The sequence below is a fragment of the Canis aureus genome, chromosome 3 (genome assembly GCF_053574225.1).
Source record: "Canis aureus isolate CA01 chromosome 3, VMU_Caureus_v.1.0, whole genome shotgun sequence".
NCBI lineage: Eukaryota > Metazoa > Chordata > Mammalia > Carnivora > Canidae > Canis > Canis aureus.
Genome location: NC_135613.1, coordinates 51451548 through 51466061, shown reverse-complemented (window position 1 = coordinate 51466061; position 14514 = coordinate 51451548). Strand labels below are relative to the sequence as shown.

General features: G+C 39.3%; 1 long non-coding RNA gene across 2 annotated transcripts in view; it reads right to left on the bottom strand.

The window, feature by feature from the left end:
- Nucleotides 1-14514, bottom strand: part of LOC144310888 (uncharacterized) — a 44018-nt gene that overhangs the window by 5626 nt on the left and 23878 nt on the right. Inside the window, exons 4-5 of one of the 2 annotated variants that reach the window (XR_013376514.1) lie at nt 5769-5805; nt 1544-2277 (exon numbers count right to left, since the gene is read on the bottom strand). The exons of the other annotated variant lie outside the window; for it this stretch is intronic. This is a non-coding gene — a long non-coding RNA (uncharacterized LOC144310888). Of the gene's footprint in view, nt 1-1543; nt 2278-5768; nt 5806-14514 lie in introns of those variants that run through there. 2 annotated transcript variants of the gene reach the window in all.

Sequence of the window (14514 nt, the reverse complement as noted above, 5' to 3'; positions counted from 1 at the left end):
AAATACAGAGATAAAATCTCGGTAGATGGGCTCAGCATCAGAGTAATAGGAGAGAAGAAAGAATCAGTGAATTGGAAGACTACACAATAGAAATAATCCAATCTGAGCAACTGAGAAATAACTGTATAAACAAACAAACAAACAAGACAAAATGAAACAAAACAGAGCTTCAGGGACCTGTAGGACTATAACAAAGAGATCTCACATTCATGCTATCAGGATTCTGGAAGGAGAGAGAAAAAGTGCTTGAAAAAAATAATGGCTTGAAAGCTTCCCAAATCTGATGAAAGACATAAACATACATCTCAAGATGCTAGGTGAACTGAACAGGGGGGCAGAGGACCTTTCCGGACTCATTGAGTCTAGATACTACTGATGGATCTCACAATTATATCTGATACACCCATTTGTAATAGAAATCGATTAGGGAGCCAAGACAAGAGCTGGTTGGAAGGGGGGTACTTCTGATCTTCATCAGTCGCCCCAGAGGCATTCCAGAGAAACAGGCGGTCTAGGTTATGTTTGGTGTCTGCTTGCAAATCCAGCTGTGAGACAAGTTCTCTTAATGCCTTGGCCCTCAAAGTGGGGTGCTGGGGCCAGCATACCAGCATCACTTGAGACCTTGGAGCCATATCACAAACTGGATAGATCTGAACCTACACCCACAAGACCCCCAGATCCACATTCAAGTTTGAGAAGCACGTTTTACCTGCTTACCCCTTTCCTGCAACCAAAGGGACATGCCCACACTCCTCTTACATAAAAATTCTAGAATTCCCTATAAACTGCAGGTTAGAAGCAGACCAGAGGAGAAATGAAATTTTAAACCATGAAAAGTACCTGGATTAAGACACTGGAACTTTGGTCTCCCTCCTGAACTTCTGTATTTACAAATCACCTAACCTGCTGCGGGGCAGTGTTTGCAAGATTGCTATTCTTTCTGTTTATTTCTTTTCCTCATGAATTTTGGGCTGAAGATGAACTAGAAAATCAGAGGCTTCTTCCTATATTGAATATCCTATAATTCCATTACATGAGAATTGGATTACCCATTACTACATAGGCAAAGCCTGTGCATAGAGAAGTTAATTAGAAGATCCAAACCACGCCTGGTGTATAATTATGGCAAGACTATTTTTTTAATCTAACTGTAATTCTATTTAGGAATTTGGATGACTTGCACTTTGCGCCTATAGCTTATAATATCACCAGAAATCCTTCACAGAACTATAACCCTGTAAGTCAGTTACCTGTTGATGCTCAAATATACACGTATATAATTTTAATGGTGCCCATTATACACAGACTTCCATTATAACACTATTTCCACTCAGTCATAATTTTATGAAAAATTCCCCTATTGGCTAAAATTTTCCAGGCTTAATCATACTCTTGAGGTGAACTTTTTCAATTAATCTCCACTTAAGCAATTTTGAGCTCTTTGGATGAAGGAAAAATATATATGCCAGACTCAGAAAAAAACTGTCAAGCAGGTTGCTTTTTTAAAATGTTTATTTAACACACTGACATTCACAATTCACAAGACTGACTTGCCAGTATCTTAATTTCCAGATGATGGAGGCAGAGGTGGGGTTTTTTTGTTTGTTTTTTTTTTTGTTTGGTTGGGGTTTTTTTTTTTTTGCCTAGAAACCCCCAAAAGCCACTCAATTATCTCCTCTGCCATGGAGAAGTATAGAGAGTCTGTAAAACTTGTATTGAATTTTAAGCTTGTGGGGGCACTTAGCATCCATGAAACTGAATTCAGCTAATACACATCAACTCTCCTCCTTACGGCCCTGGCAAAGTCTTCTATTTTGGGACTAATGAGAAGAAAGTCATTTGGATTATTGATCCAGTGTGAGTCATCTAGAATGGGGAAAGAATGGGTAATTACCACTGTTTTGAATCACCTCCATTTATTTTTTTCTAAACTTCATTTTGGAACTTCCAGACTCTGTTGATGATATTATTTCTCCAGAGGAAAACAGCCTCTGAGTTATCTCTCAGAGATAACTGGCAAAACCTTCTGGCTTTGGGTCTTGTCTCTGATCCTTTGGTTTTCCTTCTCTAGCAAATGCTTTGTATTTGCTCTTTACAGCTTCATTTGGTTGATTGGGAGTGGGAATGCTGCCAGAACACACACAGCCATCGTCTGTGGCACGACCAGAAGGGGTAGGACGAGAATGAATTCTTTGCCGGATACCTCATGGCCAGGCCTTGCTGCCAAATGACAACTGATGGAGACTTTCTTTTCGATTCCAAAGAGGTCTCCCAGCACTGTTATATAGAAAGGATTGAAAAAAAAAATACCAATGAATTTTAATTGTCCTTTCTTCAAGCTAAAATTTTTATAGGCTGCTTAGGGAAGAACCATGTGTAAGGAGATATAACTGGGTGGGAATCATATTCTACAGGAAGCTGAGATAGATGCCTTGGCCTGCTAACTTCTGTTCTCCCTACTTTTCTTGTCATCCCTGACTTATCTGAGTATGTCTCTGTGTTTTCTGTATGACAAGCACACAAATCTTTTAGTTCCAGAGCATGCAATCCTACCTCTTGCCACAGGACCTTTGCGTATGCCATTCCTTTTGCCTAGAGCACCTTAACCACTCATCTTCTAGTGAGCTTCTATTTATCATTTGGATTTTAGCTTGCCACTTCTTCAGGAAGGCCCCCACTAACTGTCTCAGTTAGGTCAAACCCCATACCCCCAATGTCTGTTCCCATACCACCATACACTTTCCTTTTATGGTACTTATCACTGCAATATTCTTACATTGACTCCTGTGATTTTTCTTTTATTTATTTTTTTTTTAAAGATTTGACTTATTAGGCAACCCGGGTGGCTCAGTGGTCTAGCACCGCCATCGGCCCAGGGCATGATCCTGGAGACCAGGGATCGAGTTGCACATCAGGCTCCCTGCATGGAACCTGCTTCTCCCTCTGCCTGTCTCTGCCTCTGTCTCTTTCTGTGTCTCTCATGAATAAATAAATAAAATCTTTAAAAAATGACTTATTTATTTGAGGGAGAGCAAGAGAGCACAAGCAAGGGGAGCAGCAAAGGGAGAGGGAGAAGCAGACTCCCCACTGACCAGGGAACTCGATGTAGGGCTCATCCCAGGACCCTGGGATCATGACCTGAGCTGAAAGCAGATGCTTAACTGATTGAGCCACCCAGGTGTCCTTTTTTCTTAATTTTTTTCTTTTTTTTTTTGTGTGTGTGTGTGTGTGATTTTCTTTCATTAGTAACTTTATCCCTACTGGTTCCATGAGGGTCCAGACCACGTATATTCCCAACACCTGACATGAAACCTTACACATAGTAGCCGCTCAGTAATTATTTCTTAGATAGATAGATGGATGAATGAATTTACTTAGAAATTCCCAAGGTGGGGGAGTCAAAGAGCCTACGCCACCACTGCCAAATGCCTTGGCATCAGAAGAATTTGTCTGGTCTGGTTTATGATGTTGTTCTAACCTTGGTATGTAAGACCTATGAAATGAGAGCATGGACACAGAGGAAACAGTGCAAAGAGCTCCTAGAAAAATCCTCAATTGAGTTCTAAGTAAAACACCTCCTAAGTCATAATATTGTAAACCTAAAAATGGGCCCGAGAGATCGTTCCTAGGATTTCACACGTGAAGAAAATGAGCCTCATGGTTCCATTGCTAGTTACCAGCAGACCACAACCTGTCTTACTCCTTGTTCATCCCTAGTCCACTGCTCTGGTGAGGAGATCCTTAGCAGAGGTGAAGAAACTGAATGGAGGGCAGAGCTTAGCAGTAGCTGAAGCTCTGAGCTGGAAAGCCCACAGGAGAGGAAGAGAGTGATGAATCATATGTAAATGACAGGATCCCTGAGGGCTATGGCTAGGGAATTAATTGGATTTCTTTCCTCTGCTTAGAGATCCAATATAGGAAGCTTTACTAAGATATCTACAAGGAACAATTGCCATCTTTTTTTGGTCCTCCCTCGTGAACTCTTTATTCTGTAATCTGTAAAGGCAAAAGGTGGTCAGATAGAAGAAACAACCCCACTCTCGCTTATTCTTTCAGTATAGGCGAATGGCATAGCGGGTAGGTTCTAGGCCAGACTCCTCCTGATTGTGAACCCTACCCATTGTATGATTTTGGTCAAGCCATTTAACTTTTCTCTGACTCCGTTTTCTCATCTATGCCATGGAAATAATCAAACCTATCTTTTAGGGTCAGTACAAAGATGAAGTATATTATGATTGTAAAGTACCTTTGCATGATGCCTAGGAAATGCTTGGTATGATCAAGCATTATTCAACACTCAACAGATTTATATTGAGTGCTTACCAAGTGCCTATAGGGAATGAAGCAAGGTAGTGGGGTTGGGCTGCTGGGGAGACTTACATTATAGTGGGGGAAAAGAAAAATTTAAGAGACAGAAGATTTACAGATTAAGCTCAGGGCCCTGGAGAAAATATTACAGAAGTAAAATGCAAATGGAGAACTGGCTACTTTCTGATAGGTTGTCTCAGGAGAGACTCTTTGAGGGCATGACATTTGAGCCGAAGGATCTAGCCATGTGAAATGCTAAGGAAAGAGTGTTCTAGCCCAGGAAATACTGTAAACAGAAAGTACAGGCCTGGAGATGGGAACATCCTTGTTCCCAGTGTGAAGAAAAGCTGGTGGAAGTTTTTCAGCAGGATAGAGACAAGATCTGAGTTATGTTTTCAAAAATCCCTCTGTCCCTATGCAGAGAATGCACAGCACCAAGAATGAACCCTAATAAACTATGGACTTAGGAGATAGTGATGGGTCCATGTAGCTTCATCCATTGTGACAAGAGTTCCACTGTAGTGGGGGATGTTCATGGTCTGTGAGTCTATGCAAATGGGGTTATGAGCAGGGGCATGTGGGAAATCTCTGTACCCTCCACTCAATTTTTCTGTGACCCTAGAACTGCCCTAAAAAAATAAACTAGTTAATTAAAAAAAATTAAAGATCCCTCTGACTGCCATGTAGAAAATAGGTTTGAGTGGGGCAAGAGTCAAGGCAGAGAGACCAGTCAGGAAGCTAGCAGAGAAGTCAAGTTGAGAGAAGGATGGATGGTGGCTGGTAGCATGGGCTAGAATGGATGAGGTGAGGGGAGAGGAACCAACATGGTGGAGATGAACTTTAGAAGTAGAAGCAACAGTGTGAGCAGAAGTAGAAGGGGAGGTGGGAGGCAAAAGGAAGAAATCCAGGATGAGCCCTAGTTTACATCTTGAACAACTGGAAATAATGGTGCTGGTTCTTGAGATGGAGAAAAACAGGGGAGGTGACCCTGGAGCTTATGGCATTTGCCTTTGTTTTTATAATGAGGGAAGTGGATTTGGGATTCCAGAATTCTGTGTTGTTCAGTAGAATATGTTCCATCTTTTAAGAGTTTTAAGAACAGAGGATATACTAATTTATGTGGAATAGTGACATGAAAAGCTCTTTAGGCAAAAGGAAATAAATGACTTCACCTCTAGTGATGCCATCCATTCCTTAGGAATAGGGTTTCCTTCCTTCTGGCCACAGAGTTCTCTTAAATGATATGAATAATTTTTCTCCTCTTTTTCTTAAGGCAAAGAAAGGAACAACAGAACTAATCACATGCTTCTTTATGTCCTAGGAATCTCGTTTAACTACATTGTCTTTGTGGGTTTCTTTTCCTTTTTTCTTTTTCTTTTTCTTCTTTTTTTTTTTTTTTTTTTGAGATTTGAAGCAAGCAGAGAAATTCTCAAAAAGTGCACAAAGCATCTTGTACCTACCTTTGTTCAGAGAATTTAGCGATGTCATATTCACGCTCTGTAGAAAAAAATCTGAGAGTTTATCTTTTAAAAAGTAGTTTACAAGATTTTTAGTAATCTTATTTTATTATGATAGGTGATAAAGTCAGAACAACTCAATGTCACTTTTATGAGAACATTCTCTTTCAATGGAAACACAATTACACGAACACTAGATAGGTAGTCTTAGAACAAATGTCATTCTCACTCAACCACTAAAAGTCACCTGTCCTTTCTGTGCTTTCATTGATTTACTTGGGAAAAAAGAGAGAGAGAGAGAGAGAGAGAAAGAGAAAGATGTTGGGCACCACATCCTTTCTAGATCCCATAGTCCCTCCAATGTTGGCCAGATCAAGACAAACTTTTTCACATTGATGCTGAAGGTGATGAACATTGCTTTCATCTCTTTGCATTTTGTGGCTTTCAATTTCCCAGATGCTCTGCAATGTAGTGAATTGCTCTTTTAGCCTGTCAGCTCGAGAACCCTTTCCATAAACTCCTTTAAATTGGCAATGAATTTTGGAGGAAAGAAACATTCTCCGCATTGCAGAATAAACTCAGCATAAACTTTGCCTGGGGCCACATGTCCTGGAGAGGAGTCAGTTCCAACCAAGAGGGCCTCAAGTCAGAAGTCTTTCCAGCTCCGATTCACTTTGGACAGCGGCCCTGAGAGCCCGACACCATGGAACTGCCATGTGAGGGATTGTACTATGTGTACTGCAGTGGGGATCAGCCTTGAAAACTTACTTTGTGACAAATGTGTGGCTTTGAAAACAAAGGTGAAAACAAAATGCAAAATGATGAGCCATAAGAAAGGAGCAAGGCAGGGTGGCAAGGGGTATGAACAGCTGGCTGGGAGCAGTCTTGGTTCCATTGCCACCACTGCCATTAGTTAGGTGTGTGTCATGGGGCAAGTCAATCCTTGAGGCTCAGTGTCCTCATCTGTAAAATACTGTGCTTGGACTATCATCTCTCTGGTCTCTTAGTTTGGAGATTCCATGAGTAGTAGTGGTGCCTCACTGATGCTGTGGGTGCAGGACAAGAGAACAGTGACACTTGGTCCAATTACTGGACTTGACACTTCCAGTTCATGCCCTCAGAAAGAATTCTCCAGGAAGGAGTGAAGGAGCATTGCGGAGGTATTAATGAAGGATTTCACCTTTCCCCAAAGGGTCTTTGAGTGCGAGCCAGGGCAGGTGGCAGCTAGAGGGGAGTGGTGATTAGTAAATCGTGATCAGATGGCACCTGCAGGGTGAGGTACTGAGTGCGTCCTTCTCTGCAGTAGGACAATGAACAGATGGAGCCCTAGACCCACACAAACATCTATTAACTTAACCTTGAATGTGCAGAGAGGCAGAAGCATAAAACCTGTGGCCAAAAATATCATTGATGATCGACTGTCTTCATTTAAAAAAAAAAAAAGTAAATCCCATGTTATTTTCCTGTGTTGATTATCTCCATAGGCTGTTAAAACATATAGCCGGAGCTGGAGAATAGGTTGCAGAGAGTGAGCTTTTCCTTTGGGCTTTTTGAAAAATGGAAATTAATGATCAGTGTTTGGTCAATGAAACATTCCTTACCATGAAGTTCATGATTATTTGATCGTTATGATTTTAATTATTCTTAGGTGTCAGCAACTATCGGGGGGCTTAGATGAGTTTCATGTAGGAGATGATAGTACTGTTGGGAGTTTTATGTGCTAAACTGGGGCACACACTAGCTATTACTTCTCAAATCCTACTATTTCTTCCATTCATTTATTCAACAGATATCTATGAGCATGCATTTTGTGCCTTGTACTCTGCTACACATTGGGGGTAAGGTGATAAGCAGGACAGACAAGTCTCAGGTCTCTGTTGCCTTTTAGGTGACTTTGAATTCCTTTACTATTTCTTCAGTTCTGCCATCACATGGTCCCAGCCCACCAACTCAAGCTATTCTCCATGATTCATCAATCTAAATGTTCCACCCCACTCTGCTGCTTGTCCTCACACATATACACACACCCCCACCAACACATAGACAAATACAATGCTCATTTCCCCCTCTTTCAGTTTCTCACATCTGTCTACACCAGCGATAACCATCATCCCATCTGCTTCTCTAAAACCTACCCAGATTCCAAGGCTCAACACAAATCTGCCTTCTCTGAGGAGTGCTTTGCTAACACGGGAGTCCATCCAATTCCTCCTTCCCCCAATGTTCTGTGCCCCCCTTGACCATACATCTGAATGACCATTTTCAGACTCCTATTTTTTTTTCCTTCTCTTTTCGTGTGTGCTGACTTGATCATCACATGTCAATTCTAAAATCCCCAGAAAGGTCAACCATATTTACATCTTTAGTAGCCCCGCCATATTCTAATACAGTTAATCTCAAAATAAGTTCTCAAGCACTTCCTCAGCTAGTCATACATTTTGTCTGCGATCAAGATAAGCTTCCTCAGAGATGGTAGTACTGTGACCATATGGCAGATGTTTAGAACAACATGCTTTAATTGACTACATTTATTTGAATGTTAAACATCTCAGGCCTCTTTCCCTTAACTCAATAACCATTAAAAATCACAAAGCATCAAAGGATGTTATCCTTTAAAATGATACATATTTGGGGCACATGGATGGCTCAGTTGGTTAAGTGTCTGCCTTCAGCTCAGGTCATGATCCCAGGGTCCTGGGATCGAGTCCTGCTTCAGAGTCCCTGCTCAGTGAGGAGGATGCTTCTCACAACCCTCGGCCCCACTCATGCTCGTGCACTCTCTCTCTGAAATAAATAAATAAAATCTATAAATAAATAAATAAATAAATAAATAAATAAATAAATAAATAAATAAAACGAGACACTGCTAAAATATCTAAGTACAACTTACTACCTTTCTAATTTTAATTGCTACACCTAAAATAAAATTAGAGTATTTTAAAGACTATCTCTTCTCTAATACTATGCAATCTCACCTTCATCTTAAACTGAGTAACCATGTATGAGGATCTATTTCTCAGCTTTCTCTTTATTTCACCAGTCTATTTGTCTGCTCTTTTGTCTATAATGTCTGGTCTTAATTACTACCTTGATAGTAAATCTTGACATCCTGTAGAATACATCTTCCTACATTGTTTTTCCTTTTTTAAAAAAAGAGATTTATTTATTTATTCATGAGAGACACACAGAAAGAGGCAGAGACACAGGCAGAGGAAGAAGCAGGCTCCTTGTGGGGAGCCCAATGCAGGACTTGATCCCAGGACCCCAGGATCACGACCTGAGCCAAAGACAGACTCTCAACCACTGAGCAACCCTCAGGAGCCCCATACATTGTCTTTCTTTAAGAATGTACTTTTGGACTTATGCATTTCCAAACACATTTAGAGATCAAGTTGTCCACTTCCACAAAGAAACCTATTGGTCCTTTGATTGGGATTGCACTAAATGTATAGGTCAATTTGGAGATAACTGGTATTTTCACAATGAAGAACTGAAGGTCTGACCTTGAATGAATATGATACATCCTGCTATTTAGGAATATGATAGCCATATGAAAAAAATAAAACATGGCTACCTACTATACCCAGTATACACAAGTCCATACCAGGTAGATTGAAATTCTAAATGAGGAAGATAAAACAATATAGCTTCTAGAAAATAATATAAAAGAATATTTTCATGCTCATGGTCTAGAAAGGACTATTTAAGCAGGGGGGAAAAAAGCTAATCATAAAAGAAATAAACAATGTATTGCACTTTACTAATATTACAAATAATAAAAGACACCATGAAAGAGTGAAAATACAAGCTACCAAAAGAAATATTTGCAAAATCCAGTAAAAGAATTGTACATAGAATCTATAAAGAACTTCTATAATTCAATGTGAAAGAATAGAATATCTCCTCCCAAAAAGCTAGGCAAGAAACTTGAAAAGGAATTTGAAAAGGACATTCAAACAGACAATAAACATAAAAAACAGTGCTCAGTTTAAGTTTTGGCAATAACGTGAGATAGCAGAAACTTCCATACACAGCTGGTGGAAATGTAAATTAGCACAATCCCTTTAAAATATTGTTGGTATTCACTTCTAAAGTTGAATATATGTATGATCCATGACTTCAAAATTCTACTCACAGTTACATATCTAATGTGCGCCAAAGACTTGTACACCATAATGTATACACAAGAATAGCAGCATTAATTTTAATAGTAAAATTTAAAAAACCTAATCCATCAAATTCCTTCAACAATAATCTATATAAATACATTATTGTTTGTTCATTCTTTTAAAAACGATGCAACAGTGAAAATAATCTAATTCTACATGCAAAACATGGATGAATCTCACCACAAATGTTGAGCAAAAGAAACCCAGTACAAACAAAAAACAAACAAAAAAATACTGGGTAGTGTCATGTATATAAGGTTCAAAATTAATCTATGAGGGAGAGGTCGGAGTAGATAGTACTTGGAAGGAAATATGGAGAGTCTTTTTGATAACACCCTGGGGGGGTGATCACTTGAGTGTGCTCATTTTGTTGTAATTCATCAAGCCATACATGTATAACTTATGCATTTTTCTATATGTATATTTCAATTAAAAAGGGTTTTTGAGATGCCTCGGTGGCTTGGTGGTTGAGTGTCTGCCTTTGACTCAGGGTGTGACCCCAGGGTCCTGGGATTGAGTCCCACATCGGGCTCCCTGCATGGAGTCTGCTTCTCCCTCTGCCTGTGTCTCTGCCTCTCTCTCGTGTCTCTCATGTATAAATTAATAAAATCTTAAAAAAAAAAGAGTTTTAAAAATCAGATAAAATTTACCAGCACTACTTTTCATATTGAGTATAAAATATGAATTCAACTGATTGTTTTGGGAAAATCTAAAACAATATGTAAAGGAAGCATAATACCTAGGGATAGATTGGTGTCTTTTCTACTTAATGCCATGGGTTTCCAATTTTTACTTGGGTAACCTATTCTTTCTCTATCACCCATTTCAATACTAGATCCATAATACCCTATGGTGGGCCAAGAACAGCACTTGGCTATTTTAACTCAAGCCACTTCACCTTCCATAGTCTTGCCCTGGCTGGAGAGCTCTCACACCTCCACCACATTGGTCTTCCCTTTGGCATTTTATTTTCTCTCTTAACCTGCAAAATGATTTTTATCTTCCTGGTTAGAAACAGAAAAAGTTTTTAGAAAATGAGTTTATTACTCACCCACTTATTTTTTATTTATTTTTTTTAAATTGCTACGATTTTTAACATCATATTAACATCATCTGAAATCATTGATTAAACCAGAATTTAAGATTTCAAGGAGTTTAGTTTTTTTCATTAATGGCACTTTTTTTTAAAGATTTTATTTATTTACTCATAAGAGACACACAGAGAGAGGCAGAAACACAGGCAGAGGGAGACACAGGTTTCCTGCAGGGAGCCCAACGCAAGACTCGATCCCAGGAGTGGGAATCACGCTCTGAGCCGAAGGCAGATGTTCAACCGCTGAGTCACTCAGGCATCCCAATGGCATCTTTTTTTAAGAAAAGATTTTATTTATTTATTTATTTATTTATTTATTTATTTGAGAGAGCGAGAGAGATAGAGAGAACAAGAGAAAGTATGAGCAGGGAGGAGAGGGAGAAGCAGACTCCCCGCTGAGCAGGGCTCCTGATGCAGGACTCAGTGCAGGACTTAGGATCATGACCTGAGCTGAAGGCAGATGTTTAACCAACTGAGCCACCCAAGCACTCTCTTTAATGGCACTTCTGTCATGGGCTAAATTCTAGTTTAATTGTTCTGTCTTGGGCATTTCTGTTCTGTGCATTAATTGGTCTGTCCATCCATGAAACAGCACCACACACTTTTTTAATTACTGCAACTTAAACAATCTTTATGTCTGGTAAAGCGGAGTCCTTTTCTTCCCAATAGTGGGGAGTCACTGCTGCCACTGTCATCTGGTCCTCTCTTTTGGGGAAGAAGAAGATTCACAACCAGCCATTGGATGGGGCCTATGACTTGTTCTGGTGCTGCTTGTGAACACAGGGATACGTGTCATTTCCAGGCCATTATATTTAACTGTCAATCTGAGACCCTCTAGAGATCTCTTTTATCAGCCACAGTGCCCAGCAATATCTGAGATGGAGGCTGTTACTTCAGCTTGAATCTCAGTGTAAGAAAATTTAAAAAGTCAATCTTCAATGGGCAGTGTCGTATCAGAAAAAAAGCCAAGCTGTTTTAAGCCACTAAAGATGGAGAGAATGTATGTTACCAGATCATAATATAGCTTCGTCTAACTGATACACACACAAAAAAATTGTTTTCAAGAACTTCCTGGATATTCTTTTCTTATTGCGATTTTGGGTGGAACTGCATTAAATCTGAATATTGATTTTGGAAGAGTTGACAGCTTCACAATATTGAAGCTCCCTGTCCAAGTGATAGGACTCTTCACTACTCAAGTCTTTATTATTCTGAATAAAGTTATGTAGATTTCATGGAAAAGAATATAAAGTAAAAGTTAGACGAGGCATGTGTTTCTCTTTACTGATTATATTTGTTATTAAAATGTAAGGATATTTGGGGCTCCTGGATGGTGTAGTTGGTAAAGCCCCCAATTTTTGGTTTCAGCTTAGGTTGTGACATCATGTGATGTCATGAGATCTAGCCCCATGTTGGGTTCTGCACTCAGTGAGGAGTCTGCCTGGGACTCATTCTCCCTCTCCCTCTACCCCTCCTGCTTATGCTCTCTCTCTCTCTCTCTCTCTCTAAAATAAACAAATCTTTAAAAAAAAATAAAATGTAAGAATGTATAATTAGCTTTTAATGGGCCATCTTGGCAAAGTTTCTTGATCATCCTAATGGCTTTGAATTGAGCCTCTTTCCCATATAGAAAATTAATAGTGCCAAATAATGGTGATTTTTCTCTATTTTTCCCTACTAATTAATGTCCCTTTTTTTCTACTTCAAATCTTACTGTGCTTATGGAAATTCTAAAATAAGGCTGACAATATCTATGTGTACAGATTTTTCTCTTATTCTTTGACAGAGGTCAGCAGGCTTTTTCTATAAAGAGCCAAATAGTAAATATTGTTAGCTCTGGGGAGCACATCATCCTTGTCAAGGCTACTTAACTCTCCCACTATAGCATGAAGGCAGCTATAAACAATAAATAAAAAGTGAGCATAATGAGTTTTGGCCTATAGACCATAGTTTACTGAACCCTGATACATTTTAATGATAGGTCTTTAATATCTCATCATAACTATGATTTTTTTGTCATTTAAGGAATAAACCTTCAACTATAGATTGCTAAAGTTTTGTTTCAGTTTTGGGGTGTTTTTTTTTTTTGGTAATCCTTTCCTTTTGACATCAAGATCATGACATTTAAAAAATATTTTACATATTGATTGCTTCATTGAATTCTAGAGAATGTTCTACATAATACCTAATGCTGAACTATCCTTACATACCTATAATACACTTAGTTGTAATAAATTATTTTTATTTATTCCCGGATTTTATTAGCTGCATATTAATTGAATACCCACATTGTACCAGGAGCTCTTTCAGAAGTAGTGGATGCAGCAGTCAATAAAAACATACAAAATTCCTACTTCTGTGGAACTTATATTCTAGTGGGAGGACTCAATAATAGAGACACCCAAGTACATTGGGTGTGGAGGATAATAAAACAGAGTGAGAGAGTGATGGAAATAGGGTTCAGGGGAGGCTTCTCTGATCAGGTGATAGTTAAAGATGTAGGAATACCATCTAGTCAACTGAATAAGCAAATGAAGGCACTATATCAGAATATGAGGATAGGAGATGGACAGGATGCTGTGGGAGCACCCAGTGGGACCCTCTAACATAATCTTGCTGGGCCACAGGGCTTCCAGACTTTTGGCCAAATATTATTCTGGATATGTCTATGAGAGTGTTTCTAGGTGAGGTGAGCATTTGAGTCAATAAACTGAGTTAAGCAGATTGTCCTTTCTAATGTGGGCAGGGTTCATCCAATCAGCTGTAGACCTGAATACAACAACAACAAAAAACTGAATAAGAGGAAAGTCCTCTGGCTCCTCTTGCCTGACTGCTTTGAGCTGGGGCACCAGTCTTTTCCTGCCTTTGTATCTGAACAGAAACATTGGCTTTTCTTGGGTCTCAAGTCTGTTGCCCTTCTGACTGGACCTTCCATCATTGACTCTCCTGGTTCTCAGCCCTTTAGGTGGGGACAAGTCCTACACATTGGCTCTTCTGGGTCTTGGGCTTGGCAACTGCATATCTTGGGACTTCTCAGCCTTCAAAGTTACACAAGCCAATTCCTTATAATAAATCTCTCTCTCTCTCTCTCTCTCTCTCTCTCTCTCTACACACATACTCTATTGGTTTTGTTCTTCTGAAAAACTCTGACGAGGACAATAAACAAACGAGAGAAGTGTTCTGTTACAACATGATTTATAGTCTCAAAATTGGAAGGAAAGGGCAGTTTCAAGCAAATGAAAGGAGTTCAGCAGGACTGAAGCATGTGGAATACATGAATTGGCTCCAATGACGTTGGGCAATGTGGAGACGCTGAACTGAATTTCATCATAAACTAGGCCACAAAGAAAACTTTCATGAGTTTTAAGAAGAAATTATTTGGGCTACATTCTCTGGCTCAAAGCAAAAAGAAATTAAAATATAATAAAGGGGTGGTCCCCCCAAAACTCTAGCCACATGGGAAAATTTTTACATGTTCTTTTAAAAT